This window comes from Balaenoptera ricei, chromosome X (genome assembly GCF_028023285.1).
Source record: "Balaenoptera ricei isolate mBalRic1 chromosome X, mBalRic1.hap2, whole genome shotgun sequence".
In the NCBI taxonomy this organism is placed as follows: domain Eukaryota; kingdom Metazoa; phylum Chordata; class Mammalia; order Artiodactyla; family Balaenopteridae; genus Balaenoptera; species Balaenoptera ricei.
The window spans coordinates 94,428,020-94,446,165 of record NC_082660.1 but is presented as its reverse complement, the minus strand read 5'-3'; the positions used below and the strand labels follow the sequence as shown (position 1 = coordinate 94,446,165).

At 38.4% G+C, this 18,146-nt stretch overlaps 1 non-coding gene across 1 annotated transcript; it reads left to right on the top strand.

Annotated features, from left to right (window-relative positions):
• Positions 1-14,495: 14,495 nt before the first annotated feature.
• LOC132358039 (U6 spliceosomal RNA) lies at positions 14,496-14,603 on the top strand. The gene has a single exon (XR_009500397.1). It is a non-coding gene; the product is annotated as a U6 spliceosomal RNA (small nuclear RNA).
• The last annotated feature ends 3,543 nt before the right edge of the window (positions 14,604-18,146 follow it).

Genomic DNA, 18,146 nt, shown 5'->3' with positions numbered 1-18,146 from the left:
ATTCATTGCTGTTGACACTTTTATATTTTTATTTTTCTTAATCTTTTATTTTTCTAATTTTATTTTATTCTTTATACTTTGTTATTGTTCTCTCCTTTTGGCTTGTTCCCCCCACCTTTCTATTTTTCCTTTTTCTCTTGTGGTTTTATTTTACCTTGTTGCAGTTGTTTCAATTATAGTTTTATTTTCCCTAATATATTTTTTATCTTTCTAATTTTATTTATTTTATTTATTTATTTATTTTTTACCTAACCATGAAGCTTGCGATATCTTGGTTCCCAAGCCGGAGGTCAGACCTGAGCTCCTGTGGTGGAAGCACCGAGAGCAAACCACTGCACTAACAGAGAACCTCAGACCCCAGGGAATATTAACTGCAGTAAGGCCTGCCAGAAGTCCTCATCTCAGCACCAAGACCAAGCTCTATCCAACTGCCTGCAAACTCCAGTGCTGGACGTCTCAGGCCAAACAACCAGTAAGACAGGAATACAGCACCACCCATCAAAAAAAAAAAAGAAACAACAAAAAGATATGTTACAGACGAGGTGGCAAGGTTAAAACCTACAAGACCAAATAAATGAAGACAAAATAGGCAACCTATCTGAAAAAGAAATCAGAGTAATGATAGTAAAGGTGATCCAAAATTAACAAAAGAGAATGGAGAAAATACAAGAAACATTTAACAAGGATCTAGAACTAAAGAGCAAACAAACAGTGATGAAAAACACAATTACTGAAATTAAAAATACTCTAGAAGGAATCAATAGCAGAATAACTGAGGCAGAAGAACAGATAAGTGAGCCGGAAGATAAAATGGTGGAAATAACTGTCAGGGAGCAGAATAAAGAAAAAAGAATGAAAAGAATTGAGGAGAGTCTCAGAGATAACTGGGACAACATTAAATGCACCAACATTGAAATTATATGGATCCCAGATGAAGAAGAGAAAAATAAAGGGTCTGAGAAAATATTTGAAGAGATTATAGTTGACAACTTCCCTAACATGGGAAAGGAAAGAGTCAGTCAACTCCAGGAAGCACAGAGAGTACCATACAAGATAACCTCAAAGAGAAACATGTAGAGACACATATTAATCAAACTATCAAAAATTAAATACAAAGAAAAAATATTAAAAGCAGAAAGGGAAAAGCAACAAATAACATACAAGGGAATCCCCATAAGGTTAACAGCTGATCTTTCAGCAGAAAATCTGCAAGCCAGTGGCAGGACATATTTAAAGTGATGAAAGGGAGAAACCTACAACCAAGATTACTCTACCCAGCAAGGATTTCATTCAGACTCGATGGAGAAATTAAAAGCTTTACAGATAAACAAAAGTTAAGAGAATTCAGCACAACTAAACCAGCTATACAACAAATGCTAAAGGAACTTCTCTAGGCAGGAAACACAAGACAAGGAAAAGACCTACAGAAACAAACCCAAAACAATTAAGAAAATGGCAATAGGAACATACATATCGATAATTACCTTAAATGTAAAAGGACTAAATTCTCCAACCAAAGGACACAAACTGGCTGAATGGATACAAGAACAAGACCTGTACATATGCTTTCTACAAGAGACCCATTTCAGACCTAGGGACACATACAGACTGAAAGTGAGGGGATGGAAAAAGATACTCCATGAAAATGGAAATGAAAAGAAAGCTGGAGTAGCAATTCGCATATAAGACAAAATAGACTTTAAAATAAAGACGATTACAAAGACAAAGAAGGACACTACATAATGATCAAGGGACCAATCCACGAAGAAGACATAACAATTGTAAATATTTATGCACCCAACATAGGAGTACATCAATACATAAGGCAAATGCTAACAGCCATAAAAGAGGAAATTGACAGTAACACAAAACTGGTAGGGGACTTTAACACCCCACTTTCACCAAGGAACAGATCAACCAAAATGAAAATAAATAAGGAAAAACAAGCTTTAAATGACACATTAAAAAAATGGACTTAATTGATATTTATAGGACATTCTATCCAAAAAAAACAGAATACACTTTTTTCCCAAGTGCTCATGGAACATTCTCTAGGATAGACCATATCTTGGGACACAGATCAAGCCTTGGTAAATTTAAGAAAATTTAAATCGTATCAAGTATCTTTTCCAATGACAACACTGTGAGACTAGATATCAATTACAGGGGAAAAAAACTGTAAGTAATACAAACACATGGAGGCTAAACAATATGCTACTAAATAACCAAGGATAATGGAAGAAATCAAAGAGAAAATCAAATAGTACCTAGAAACAAATAACAATGAAAATACAATGTCCCAAAACCTATGGGATGCAGCAAAAGCAGCTCTAAAGGGGAAGTTTATAGCAATACAATCCTACCTCAAGAAACAAGAAACAGCTCAAATAAACAACCTAACCTTACACCTAAAGCAATTAGAGAAAGAAGAACCAAACGACCCCAATGTTAGCAGAAGGAAAGAAATCATACAGATCAGGTCAGAAATAAATGAAAAAGAAATGAAGGAAACAATAGCAAAGATCAATAAAACTAAACGCTGGTTCTTTGAGAAAATAAACAAAACTGATAAACCATTAGCCAGACTCATCAAGAAAAAAAGGGAGAAGACTCAAATCAATAGAATTAGAAATGAAAAAGGAGAAGTAACAACTGACACTGCAGAAATACAAAGGATCATGAGAGATTACTACAAGCAACTATATGCCAATAAAATGGACAACCTAGAAGAAATGGACAAATTCTTAGAAAAGCACAACCTTCCAAGACTGAACCAGGAAGAAATAGAAAATATAAATAGACCAATCACAAGCACTGAAATTGAAACTGTGATTAAAAATCTTCCAACAAACAAAAGCCCAGGACCAGATGGTCTCACAGGCAAATTCTATCAAACATTGAGAGAAGAGCTAACACCTATCCTTCTCAAACTCTTCCAACATATAGCAGAGGGAGGAACACTCCCAAACTCATTTTACAAGGCCACCATCACCCTGATACCAAAACCAGACAAAGATGTCACATAAAAAGAAAACTACAGGCCAATATCTCTGATGAACATCGATGCAAAAATCCTCAACAAAATACTAGCAAACAGAATCCAACAGCACATTAAAAGGATCATACACCATGATCAAATGGGGTTTACCCCAGGAATGCAAGGATTCTTCAATATACGCAAATCAATCAATGTGACACACCATATTAACAAACTGAAGGATAAAAACCATATGATCATCTCAATAGATGCAGAAAAAGCTTTCACAAATTTCAACAGCCATTTATGACAAAAACCCTCCAGAAAGTAGGCATAGAGGGATGCTACATCAACATAGGAAAGGCCATATATGACAAACCCACAGCCAACATCATTCTCAATGGTGAAAAACTGAAACCATTTCCTCTAAGATCAGAAACAATACAAGGTTGCCCACTCTCACCACTATTATTCAACAGAGTTTTGAAAGTTTTAGCCACAGCAATCAGAGAAGAAAAAGAAATCAAAGGAATCCAAATTGGAAAAGAAGAAGTAAAGCTGTCACTGTTTGCAGACGACATGATACTATACATAGAGAATCCTAAAGATGCTACTAGAGCTAATCAATGAATTTGGTAGAGTGGCAGGATATAAAATTAATGACACAAATCTCTTGCATTCCTATACACTAATGATGAAATATCTGAAATAAAAATTAACGAAACAATCCCATTTACCACTGCAACAAAAAGAATAAAATATCTAGGAATAAACCTACCTAAGGAGACAAAAGACCTTCATGCAGAAAGCTATTAGACACTAATGAAAGAAATTAAAGATGATACAAACAGATGGAGAGATATACCACGTCTTGGATTGGAAAAATCAACATTGTGAAAATGACTATACTACCCAGATCAATCTACAGATCCAATGCAATCCCTCTCAAACTACCAGTGGCATTTTTCACAGAACTAGAACAAAAAAAATCACAATTTGTAGGGAAACACAAAGGACCCCGAATAGCCAAAGCAACCTTGAGAAAGAAAAACAGAGCTGGAGGAATCAGGCTCCTGGACTTCAGACTATACTACAAAGCTACAGTAATCAAGACAGTATGGTAGTAGCACAAAAACAGAAATATAGGTCAATGGAACAGGATAGAAAGCTCAGAGATAAACCCACGCACATATGGTCACCTTATCTTTAATAAAGGAGGCAAGAATATACAATGGAGGAAATAGAGGGAACCTCTTCCATAAGTGGTGCTCCTCTTCCATAAGTGGAGCCTCTTCCATAAGTGGTGCTGGGAAAACTGGACAGCTACATGTAAAACAATGAAATTCGAACACTTCCTAACAAAATACAGAAAAATAAACTCAAAATGGATTAAAGACCTAAATGTCAGACCAGACAGTATAAAACTCTTAGAGGAAAACATAGACAGAACACTCTATGACATAAATCACAGCAAGTTCCTTTTTGACCCACCTCCTAGAGAAATGGAAATAAAAACAAAAGTAAACAAATGGGACCTAATGAAACTTTAAAGCTTTTGCACAGCAAAGGAAACCATAAACAAGATGAATAGACAACCCTCAGGATGGGAGAAAATATTTGCAAATGAAGCAACTGACAAAGGATTAATCTCCAAAATATACAAGCAGTTCATGCAGCTCAGTATAAAAAATCTAACAAACCAATCCAAAAATGGGCAGAAGACCTAAACAGACATTTCTCCAAAGAAGATATACAGATTGCCAACAAACACATGAAAGAATGCTCAACATCATTAATCATTAGAGAAATGCAAATCAAAACTACAGTGAGGTATCACCTCACACCAGTCAGAATGGCCATCATCAAAAAATCTACAAACAATAAATGCTGGAGAGGGTGTGGAGAAAAGGGAATCCTTTTGCACTGTTGGTGGGAATGTAAACTGATACAGCCACTATGGAGAACAGTATGGAGGTTCCTTATAAAACTAAAACTAGAACTACCATATGACCCAGCAATCCCACTACTGGGCATATACCCTGAGAAAACCATAATTCAAAAAGAGTCATGTACCAAAATGTTCATTGCAGCTCTATTTACAATAGCCAGGACATGGAAGCAACCTAAGTGTCCATCGACAGATGAATGGATAAAGAAGATGTGGCACATATATACAATGGAATATTACTCACCCATAAAAAGAAATGAAATTGAGTTATTTGTAGTGAGGTGGATGGACACAGAGTCTGTCATACAGAGTGAATTGTCAGAAAGAGAAAAACAAATACCATATGCTAACACATATGTATGGAATCTAAAAAAAAAATGGTCATGAAGAACCTAGGGGCAGGATGGGAATAAAGACGCAGACCTACTAGAGAATGGACTTGAGGGTATGGGGAGGGGGAAGGGTAAGCTAGGACAAAATGAGAGAGTGGCATGGACATATAAACACTACCAAATGTAAAACTGATAGCTAGTGGGAAGCAGCCACATAGCACAGGGAGATCAGCTCGGTGCTTTTTGACCACCTAGAGGGGTAGGATAGGGAGGGTGGAAGGGAGGGAGATGCAAGAGGGAAGAGATATGGAGATATATGTATATGTATAGCTGATTCACTTTGTTATAAAGCAAAAACTAACACACCATTGTAAAGCAATTTTACTCCAATAAAGATGTTAATATATATATATATGACAACAACAAAAGAAAAACGATCATGCTATGAAGATGTAAGCAGTGAGCGGACTGTGCCCAAACAATTCATCCTGGTTCTGCTGCTTCCAAGTGATGGTCATCAATCATTCTTAAACAAATATTTAGAAGGTTGTTGACCACTTAATATGGATTCATAGTTACCCAGATCTTTATTACCTATATTTCGTATATGTACTCTAGCCACTTGTTGAGCTACCCAACAGGAGAGAATAGTTTTAGGGCAAACATCAGGGACGGAAAAATGAGGCCAAAAAGTATAGTGGTATGGAAGAATTAAGCAGAGGGTCTGGGCACAAGTCATCAATTCCAAGCTCCTTTACATCAAAGCATTGATAACTTTATATGAATCATGAACATTTTGAAGACATTTCTATTTAGAGAAACATTTTCTTTGATTGTATAGTATGTGAGAGATTTGTAGGATGGTCTCAGGAAGTGAACTCAATAGCACCTTTGTGTAAAAATAATATGATGGTTTGGGCTTCAGTTATGATATATCTATATCTAAACCCTCAAATCAATTTGAAGGAAACACATAGGATCCAGAACTGGGTGTGTTAAAAGTATTTGTCTTTAATCGTTTTTCCCAAACCTGGTTTGATGTAGATCAGTCATAAGTCATAAGTCATATTATGTAGTACATACTCCCACACTTTCTTAAATAGAGGCTACTAAATATAATTTAGTCTTTTCTAGATGGTCCAATGTCTTTAAAATTAATGGGAATGATTGCATTATGGTATACAAGCTATAATACAAAATTATAATACAGTATAATATTAATAGTCCCAATGTTAAGTGACTGCAGACTATGGTACTTTTTGAGATTTTTATGACTTATTTCATTGTTTCCTTCTTCACTTATACAAGTATAAGCTATCATTCCTTATTGTTGCCAGTTTCTCTTTAAGCAGATCTTTCTTCTAATTTGATTCAAGCATGTATTCATTCAAAAACATTTACTGAGTGTCAATCATGTGTCAGACACATGTTGGGCACTGGAGATGTGACAATAAGAGATACAGTCCCTAACATCTAGGAGCTCACAGTGCAATGGTAGGACAGACAAGTGAAGAGGGAATTATAATACCATGTGATATATGCTAAATTAAATGTAATCACAGGGTACTATAGGGACATATAATAGAGGTTATCTAATCTAGATGGGGTGGGGGACAAGTCAGAGATGTCTGTGAAATCTTCTTGGAAGAAGTTATCACTGAGCTGAATTTTGAAGGTTAAGCAGGAGTTACCCAAAAGGTAGGGGGTAAAGGGTGATTTAAGAAGATGGTTCAGCAGCATATGCTTATATGGTAATCCAGGCAAGAAGTAATGTGGTCTTGAATGGTAGTAGCAGCTCAGATGGAGAGTAGGAGAAAGATTAGAGAGACATTTGGGAGGTATTATTCGACACAACTTAGTCATTCACTGAATGTTGGGGTGAGGGAGGGACAGAGTCTAGGAATAAGCTTGGGTCATAGGGTGAATAAAGGAATCATTAAGCTGCATAAAAAAACAGAAGGAACAAGTGTGAAGAGGAAGTTAGATTTAGCTTTGAACATGTTAGGTTGGGTGGATATTTTCAGCAGGGAATTTTATACATATGGGATCGGGTACTTGAGACAGGGAGAGAGAGAGAGAGAGATGCCAAGCTTTTACTCTGCTGTGGGTGAAAGAAACAGAGAACCAAGTTCATTTAATCTGTGCATAAAACAAAAAATAGCTCTGACAGAGGACCTAAGGAATTTCTGTATGAACAAGAGTTTTATGGCGATGACTTTTTGGCAATGGCTTTTGTGTGTCTAATTGGCATCTTAAACTTAACATGTACAAAGCAGGACTCTTAATTTCCACTGGCACCCCAACATAGTCACTCTATCACAGAGTCCCATCTTATTTTCTTTATAGCATTTGCCTATTTATGAAAATCATTTTGCATGTTGCTTTATTGATTACTTATTGCCTGTTTCACATCTCCCTCAACACACATACTAGAACATAAGAGGGCAGGGATATTATCTGTTTTGCTCATATTTGTATTCATATCTCTTACAATAGTTCTTAGCATCTAATAATTGTTCAATAAATATTTGTTAGAAGTTGAATAAATGAAAATATTTTTATTATTCAGAGGCCTTTTTGTTTCTCACTGCCTGGTTCTGGATTGCATTGTGTTATTCTCTGTGTGTATGTCATGAGATTACAGTCATGAGCCTGATATTCTTATGTGGTTCATAAACTGGTTCTGAATATATATATATATTATATATACATATTTACCCAGAAAATTACATTTTTACAGAATGGACAGACATAAAATGCACTCTGTAGAAATAGATTTTCCAGGAATTAGTAATTTGCCCTATGAACATACTGAGAATTCTAATCTATTGATATTTAAATAATGATGGAAGAATAAGCTTTCTGACTTTGTATACTTTTTATGATACACTGAAGCACAATAAAAGACAAGTTCTAAAAATATCACTTAGGTCTTCAACACTTATGTTTTGAAAATTTTACTCCTGCCCAAAGAAGAGTCCATCAAAATGGAATTTCCCTTGAGTTTTCAGATAAGTGGGATATAACTGTTGCATTTACAGGCACCCTCTTGTCTGCGAGCTCATCCTCTGGCTACTAACCTGTGGATAGGCACACTGACAGTAATCACAAAGACTTTTCCAGCTCTCACCCCAAAGAAAGAGTCAATGGATCAAATGTCATCCCTGCAAAGGAGGGGTTTTAACCAAACTGCCCAAAACCATTTGCATCTACCCGCTGTCCTGGGTGACTTCCCCAGATACACAGGACTCCTGGAGATTGCTCTTAGTTGCTGCCACAGACCTGGGAATGAAGGTGGACTATGTTTTTCAATCACAGTTAGACTCAGTCATGAGACTACACATCTTCGGAGGGATTCAGGTCCCTATACCAACACACCCCTTGCTGCTTGTATACCTAGTTATGTCAGAGCAGGCAGGGGATGGGGCACTATTCTGAGAGGTGCTAATGAATTAAGGAGGTTAATTCCCATCTGAGTGACATAAGGATACTCTATTCAGAGGTTTCCCTATTCACAAATATCCTCACGGAGCAGTTGTTACACAATCCTATAAAAATCATCTGGCTAATCAATAGAAGAATTTCAATAATGAAAGTTTTACTCAGGGATTAGAATATCAGCTGTTACTCTAACCAAGGCTTTGTCTTCTCATATCAGGGCCAGAGAGACTTGCACTTAAAATACATGAAGTTGAGTGTGTGTACATGGGTGGATAAGGTGGAGTTCATGAACCCTTATCTGATCAAATTGTTTTCACAGTGTATTTACCTCACTGGGTAAAAGCTTTTCCTGCAAGAAATACATCCTGAAAGAATTCTATTCCCCATATAAAGAGTGACAGATCCACAGTCAGAAATGCTCTCAAGTGAGATGAAACTGTACACACTGCTCTGTTTGCTACAGATTCAATCGGCAGGAAAAGAGGTAATGTAAATACTACTCTGCTGAAGCTCCTTATAGAAGACAGCAGGAAAACGTGGACTTGAAAGCCTCATGTCAGCTGGTGGAAACATACTGAACTCAAGGCTAACTCCATATCAAGAAAGTTTTGCTTTACTGGGAAATTAGCTCTGCTTAACCCACTAATATCAACTTCTATTTTATAGTTTATAGACATTATAGTGTTTCATTTTGCTTTATTGGGCATAGAGGAAAGAGGTCCAGTATTATCCATCATGAAATATTGACAACTCTATCTTCATCACATATGCTGAATCTGACCACTTCTCACAAGCTGCACTGCATCCTTCTTGGTCTAAGCCACTCTCATCTCTAGCATGGATTACTTTCATAGCCTCTTTACTGATGTTTCTGATGCTGGACTTGCCCTCCCACCTCATTCTACTCCCAACACTATAACCAGAGTGATCCTGGCAAAATAAAAGTCAGACCAAATTATTCGTTTACTCAAACACCCCACCCCAAGCTGACCGCTGTCTCTATTGAAGCAAAAGCCAAATTCTAGCAGAAAGTAGCAAGGCTGGAATTTTAGCCTATTCTGTCTTCAGAGTTCACACCCTTAGCCACAGCTTCCCCAAAGCTTTGAATTTTGAAGCTGGCCTCCAATCAGTTCCTACATTTACTTGTTTACTGTTCCCACAAAAGACCTATATCATCCTGTTGTTCTCTGGTATTCCAGACCCATGCTTTGTCCTTCCCCCTAGGCTTGCCTTTTCCTGCCTGTGCCACATATGGGGAGCCTTTCCCTACAAATCCCCCACCTTCTATCCTCAAGCATCACGTACTCATCTGGCATTTATTCATCCATTCGAGATGTATATGTGGACCAACTACTACAATGCCAAGCACAGGAAATACAGACATGAACTCTGCCCTCAGTCTAAGAGCTCACAGTTCAGTGAAACAGAAATGAGTATTTGCCTGCTAACAGAAAGGTGTCAGTAGAGAGAAATCTCAGAGACCAGAGCCGTGATCTCTCTGAGGTGACAGCTAGCTAATGTGCTAAACATTTGCCCTCCCAGATTAAAAATGTGCATTTTTAACGGAAACCTTCTAGAGAAAATGATTGAACCTTAGCCCAGAAGAGTGATGCTAATGGCAGCAACTCCAGGTTCTGTAGCAAGCTGATAGGTTTGATATATTAAGACAGGGGTTCTTTAAGAAGACTCTCAATTAACCTCAGGTAGGTCATTGCTCATTCTGACTACACAAAGGGCATAATCTCCTTAAAGAATGGTCATTATAAAGTCAACATTTTTCAGGGGCTAGTAAACAGGGCCAGTATCTGGTTTCAAGACTACCCGTTTTGTACCCATGTACACTTGTTTCAGGGCTGATTCTAATCCACATAACAATAAACCAAAATATAACATGTTGTATCACTATGGAGATTACAAGACAGAAATTCTGGGAGAACACATATGCATCCAGTTTGACCAAAATCAGAATATTCTGACAGTAAATGGTAATGGAGATGTAAGGTTGAGAGTTATGAAACTACACTGAAATGGTACAGTATTAATATGGTATTTACGAAAATGTAGTACTGAATACATATGTTTTCCTTTTTATTTTCTGGATATTTAAATAAATACATTTTAAAAAGTACTTATCCCACTGCTAGGTAACCACCCAAGAGAAATGAAAACTTATGTTCACCCAAAAACCTCTACACAAATGCTTAAAGCTATACTGCTTATTCATAATTGTCAAAAGGTAGGAACAATATAAATGCCTTTCAATGGGTTAATGGTTAAACAAACTATGGTGCATGATACCATGGAACATTACTTAACTATAAAAAGGAAGGAACTATCAATACACATAACTTGGATGAATCTTAAATGCATTTTGCTAAGTTAAAGAAGCCAAATTCAAAAGGCTATACATCATATGATTCCATTTATATGACACTCTGGAAAAGAGAAAACCATATGGATGGAAAATAGGTCAATGGTCGCCAAGGGTCAGGGGTGTGGTGAAGGTCTGACCTCAATGGAGCATCATGAGGGACTTTTTGGAGTGATGAAACTGTCCTGTGTATGGTACCGGTGGATACACTACTATATGCATTTGTCAAAACCCCATAGAACAGAACTATACATCCTTCAGTGAATTTTTGTTTTTTGGCTGTGTTGGGTCTTCGTTGCTGCACGTGGGCTTTCTCTAGTTGCGGCGAGCAGGGTCTACTCTTCGTTGTGGTGTGTATGCTTCTCATTGTGGTGGCTTCTCTTGTTGCAGAGCATGGGCTCTAGGCACGTGGGCATCAGTAGTTGTGGCACTCGGGCTCTAGAGCACAGGCTCAGTAGTTGTGGCTCACAGGCTTAGTTGCTCTGCCGGCATGTGGGATCTTCCCGGACCAGGGCTCGAACCCATGTCCCCTGCATTGGCAGGTGGATTCTTAACCACTGCGCCACCAGGGAAGTCCCCAGTGAATTTTAATGTATGCAAATTTTAGAAAATGCAACCAGAATGTCGGGGGAAGGGGTATAGGACTGCAGACTGTGATAAATGAATCTATATTACAAACGAGTTACATGATGAAGGGGATGGGGAAGAAAGGAGCTGACCTAAATAATTTTGGAAAACAGGGTGTTCACTGGTTACTATAAGGCTAAAGACAACAACAAAAACTGGTGTACAAACACTGCACTCTAGTTCATAAATTCGTTTCTCACAGGGGTATAGCTTAAGGATTCTGAAACTACTTTATAAATACACTAGGGTTGAAAAATTAAATAAATGTATTGTAGATAATGAGAACCCGGTTTCTCAGGGTCAGAGAAAAAAAGGTACAAATAAGGAAAGGGAGAAGACTAAAATGAACCCTACATGCTGGGTTGGAGTCATAGGTATCAATGTAGACTCGTGTTTTTTTTATTAACATACTCCAGATAGACACAGAAATAGATAAAGATGTGTATATGTATAAGTTAGCACATACATATATATATATATATATATATACCTATACCCACTGAAAGGAGCCAGAAGCAGTGATATCCCAATAGCAAGCACACTTAAGGCACAGATCATGGTTTTGAAATGCCATTCCCCATTAAACAAAAGGCTGGTTGACCCCAGGGCTGGAGTAGGGAATAGAGAAGATGAACCTGGTGCATCTTGTAGTGATGAAAATAAGAACATGCTTTTTTTAAAAAAAGGTAAAGGGCATGTTGAGCACAGGAGCCAACCTGAAAGAGATTCCAATGGCCAAAGCTGAAATAATTTGAGCAACAAACTAAATAAAGATAATATTATAAGAATATAACCCAAAGAATAAAATAAATATCCATTAGTTTGTGCTGATATAAATAAAGTAGAGACAACTCTTACTAACAGAAGAATTACAATTTTCCAATTAATAAATGTACAAGGAGTGAGGGAAATAGAAAATCACCATTAGTACATCACAGTAATAACTGCTGCAGGCAAGATCAACTGATGAATGAAATGTTAATATTAGTGGGCAAATCACAAGCATAAATAAAATATTTGCATACTTTCTAATATCCCCCCCAAATATTCTTAAATACAAAGGGGAAAATAGTAAGTTTACTGTGGAGAACCCCGACAGACACCACCTTAACCAAGATTATCACCCGTAATGTATAGCAACATCCTGTCCCCCTGATTGACTGCACAAAGAAGGGCACCTCACTGTGTTAAGCATTTCCAATAATATGTAACCTCAATCTAATCATGAGAAAACATTGGAAAAGCCCCAGTGGAGCAATATTCTACAAAATAACTAGCCAGTACTCTTCAAAAGTCTCAAAGTCATGAAAGATAAGGAAAGACTGAAGAACTGTCACAGATCGGAGGAGATTAAGAAGACATGACAACTAACTGCAATGTGAGGTCCTGAACTGGATTCTGGACCAGAAAAGGGACATTAGTAGAAAAACTTGTAAAATCTTAATAAATTCTATAGGTTAGTTAATAGTACTTTACCATGGTTATTTTCTTAGTTTTTATAATGGTACCATGGTTATATATCAATAATATGCAAACATAAATGGAAGCCGGGTGAGAGGTATGCGGAAATACTCTGGACTATTTTTACCATTAGTGTAAAATTACCTAAAAATAAAAAGTTTCAAAAAATGAATTACTACTTTTGTTTTCTTGGAAAAGGTAAGTCTAGCAATGGAAAGTACAAGATGTACACTCCTATTGGCTGAGAGAATAGTTACCCCTCATAACAATCATTGCAAAGGAACATCATAACTTAGAGTGAAGAAAAAGAAAAAGGCATACACGTCAACTCTTTCTCTGGACAATACCTATCAAAGTTACTTGTGTCAATTTTTGTCACTGTTTTTAAGTAGTTTTCTTACCACGTAAGTGGATATACATGGGAGATCACTATCATTTCCTAGGTGATTACTGGGATGCTGAAAGCAATGTATGTACCTGTAGATTCATATATGAAGAAAAGTAGGATTCCCTATATTTCTTCCCCTGGAACGTTAGTGTGGTTGTCAGCCACCATGGGAACTAATCTGAAGATGTAGAACAAGCAACCAAGAGGCCAGAACTACTACTTTGGCTTGCTCAAAGCAGAAGATGTGTAATTACTCTCCATGTACCTTTAAATTGTTCTTACCAGGCCTCTGGATGCACGGGAGTGGAAATTAGGATGATGAGGTAAATACAGGAGGCTACATGGCAGCCTAGAGCATCCCTAGACTAGATGCATTTAAATGTAGATGAAGAACTTCATGAACATGGCACCAAATGGTATCCAATAACTTGGGTCCCCATAGAACTATCAGAACCATGATAAATAATAGTAGCTAACATTTACTAAATGCTTGGTATGTTGCCTGAATTAACACTGTTAATCCTCACACTGCTGTATAGAAGAGGTGCTTGTACTATTTTCGTCATTAACAGATGAGGAAATTACTCTCCACTGAGGTTAAATAAGTAGCCCCAGTCCCACAGTCAATAAGTGGTAAGGCAGACTTTAGACCTAGACAGTCAAGGTCCAGTACCCATGGTCTCAATTACTATGGTATGGTGCCTCCCCATGAAGGCTAGTGTCAGAGAACTCTCATTCTGAAATAACCTAAGAATTGGGAACCATACCAAGGAATGTGGAGTTCTACAATACTGATCTGCTATTTTGAGCCTTGAGTATTGCGATGACTATGCCTTCTGTTTAGGCATATTACATATCCAGTTTGAAAATTTACAAAAATATCACTTGTCTTGCAGTTGACGACATGTTCCCAGTACAGTCCCATTTTCTAAGCATGAGACAGAGGCAGGGGCTGTCCATTCAGCTCACTCACACACTTGAGTTTAAAAAACGATCCCTGTGTAGCATGGCCCCTGCGCAAGGATGACACGCAAATTCGTGAAGCGTTCCATATTTAAAAAAAAAAAAAAAAATGATCCCTGTGTAATTGTGAGAACAGTTGGCTGAGAAGCCACCTAAGCAAACCCAGGGAATTCTCAGAAAGCCAATCCAACCCCTGGATTTAGCTGTCATGAACGTGGGTGTTTCTAAGGCTCTACTAAGAAACCGTTCAGTGATTTGCTTATATTAAATATTTATTCTGGAATGATTTAGAATGTCTTAGAAAACTGTACTCGGACACCACCAGTCTGTTAAACCAGAAAGTTTGAATTGAATTTCAATCCTTAATCAAGAACACTTAACTTAGATTATTTACCCTACAAAGAGTCCACTCTTAACACTTGAGATGATCTTACTGCAGTCTCCACAATTTTGAGGTAGCATAACCTTCAATTTTAGAAAGTAGCTACTCTACACTTGCATGAATATATAAAAGGTTTACTTATCAACTTTGCTGATGAACCAAAGCCGGAAAAGATTAATTCACTGGAAGGCGGAATTCCAATTCAAGATATTTTCAATAGGTTAAAACCAACAAAAATTCAGGGGCTTCCTGGTGGCGCAGTGGTTAAGAATCCACCTGCCGATGCAGGGGACACGGGTTCGAGCCCTGGTCCGGGAAGATCCTGCATGCCGCGGAGCAACGAAGCCCGGGCACCACAACTACTGAGCCTGCGCTCTAGAGCCCGCAAGCCACAACTACTGAGCCCACGTGCCACAACTGCTGAAGCCTGCGTGCCTAGAGCCCGTGCTCCGCAACAAGAGAAGCCACCGCAATGAGAAGCCCACGCACCGTAACGAAGAGTAGCCCCCGCTCACCGCAACTAGAGAAAGCCCGCGCGCAGCAACGAAGACCCAACACGGCCAAAAATAAATTAATTAATTAATTTTTAAAAAAAACAACAAAAATTCAATTATACAAATACAAGATGGGGGAAGCCTGATTTGACAGCCACAGTTCATGTGCAAAGCACTTGGGGACTTTAGCTGACCACAAATGCACTTGAGTCAGTAGTGTGCTGTGGCCTCTAAAATGACTAATTTTAGAGATTGTAATCTGCATTAACAAAAACTGGGTCTAGTCACGCTTTCTGTACACTCAGCTGATCAGTCCACATCTGGAACACTCTTGTCCAGTTCTTGGCACCACGTTTTAAAAGGCAGTGGCAGCTTCAGAATTTCTATATAGAAAGGGCTTATGATACTGAAGTGTTTAAGAATAAGATGTCATAATGTCTGTAATTTACTTGAAGATATTTCAGTAAAAGAATAAAAGAGATGAAACGAGGATGGCAAAATGTTAACAACTGTTAAATCTAGGTGATGGGGTATATGGGAGCTCATTATGTGAATCTACTTTTATGTATGATTGAAATTTTGATACTAAATGGTAAGAGGCTTTAGTGTAGCAATCTGGTTGGAAGGTGCTTGGGGTGGCTAGGGTATTTGTCTTTAAACTGCATTTACACATCAAGCACACATTTTTATTTAGATCTTGTATTTATTTGACATGGCTTTGGTGGGGACCAACGGAGACTTGGAGGGCATAACTTAAAGTCCCCCAAGGTACTATCATTGTGGAAAAGTCCTAATAAATCTCTTACTCCAGGCTTGAAGAGGACCACAGAAAATGTTAAGGGAGGCCAGGGAGTATCAAGTGCCCCTGGTGTAAGCTCCTCTCCCCCAGTTCACCAATACAAAGTGGCCAAGAGAGCAGCCCCAGAAGGAGGCTCTAATTAGCACTGATCATCCACCACCTCCTAAGAGCCCAGCAGGACTAATCCCGACACATCTTCCATCTCCGTTTACATCAGTCACCTCCACAAGTCCCAGCCTCCCAGCATGCATCCTTATCTGGATTCTGAACCCCTTTAGGCTCCATATATTCCCTAATCTTACACAATACCCTGCTTATCAATGAAACCCCAAGCCCTCCTGCCATGGCCTCTGAAACTCAAAGCCCATCATCAGCAAATTTCTCTATATCCTCAACATTTAATTCAATTTCTTGTTCTAAAGGAAGTCTAGCTCTTCCCTGAGGTCTCTTCTTCCATTCAGCCCTCTCAGATGGGGGATGTTTTCTTTCCCGTACCCTTCGTATCACTCACTGGACCTGGAGGTAGAGGAGTATTCTCCTTCCTCCTCTTTGCCACTTCCAGGCCATTTCTCCTCTTTCCTCAAAAACCCCATCCCAATTTAAGTGTACACCATCGACTATGTCAACTCTCCTTATGGCTGCCCTCAATCAACCTCTTAGTCACTCTCCTTCATTCATTCATTGGAAATGTTAGCACCTGGCTCACAGTTTTCTTCTCCCACCACTTCTCCTGTGATTTCAATATCCACTGGACAATATAGCCAATCCCTGGGTCCCACCATCCCTTGAAGTCACTTCAAACAATCTTTTATTTCCCATCATTCCGGCACAGCCAAACACTCTAATGGTCATACTCTAGATGTTGTCATGACCAATAATAACTGCATCACCTCCATAATTTCAACTTCAAGCCTCCCTCTCTGCCACATAACCTCTACCTGCAACCCACGGATCCTTCTACCCTCACTGTCCATCTGTCCTTTCATATCTTTCCACACTACCCAGCTAAATCCCAGGTTCCATCATTATATCCACTGCCTATAAATCTGCAAGTAGGGGAGGTGTCCTTGTACTCCCTCCATTGGACTTAGTCCTGATTAAGAACAACTCCACTTACACAGCAGAATTGTCCCACTTTAAATTTAATTTGACCAGAAATCTTAAGTGAGCCTGCAGCAATGCCTGACAATTCTAGATGTTCCTAGTCAGTTCACTTTCCTTCTCTCTAAGGCAACTATTTCATGCCTTTCTTCCCCCGTAAAACCTCAAACAACTCCCCTTCAGAATTCTCAGCTGATGATTTCAATTCTTATTTCATGGAGAAAACAGAAACAATCAGAAGAGAACTGCCTCATCTTCAAACAAACAAGTCTATCAACTTACCTGCATCACTATCCATATACCCTGTTACTAAGGAGGAAGTGCACATTCCTGTAAGGCCAGTCCTTCCAATTGTGCACAGAACCTCTTCCACTGTCAGCTATTCAAGCATTTTGCTCCAGCAGTTAAGGCCCCTCTCTCTCTCTGATGTCACCAATTTCTCTTTCCATCAGTATGCTGAGGGACCATTCCCATCAGCATATAAAGATGCTACAAAATCTCCCCCCTTAAACAAACAAAAAACCCCTTGACCATATATCCACCTGCAGTTATCTCACAATTTCTTTTCTCCTCTTTATAGCAAAATTCCTCAAAATAGTTGTCTATAGTGCTGTCTTCATTTCCTCAACTCTCCTTCTCTCTTCAACCCACTCAAAACAGGCTTGTGTCTCATTGTCATTGACAGCACTCTTACCAAGGTTACCAACAACCTTCATTTTGCCAAGGCCAAAGCAAGTTCTTATTCCTCATATTATTAAACTTCTCAGCATCATTTGACTCAGTTGATTACTCCCTTCTTTTTGAAACATATCTTGGCTTCTGTGAGGACACAGTCTCCTGTTTTATTCTCCTACGTCTCAGC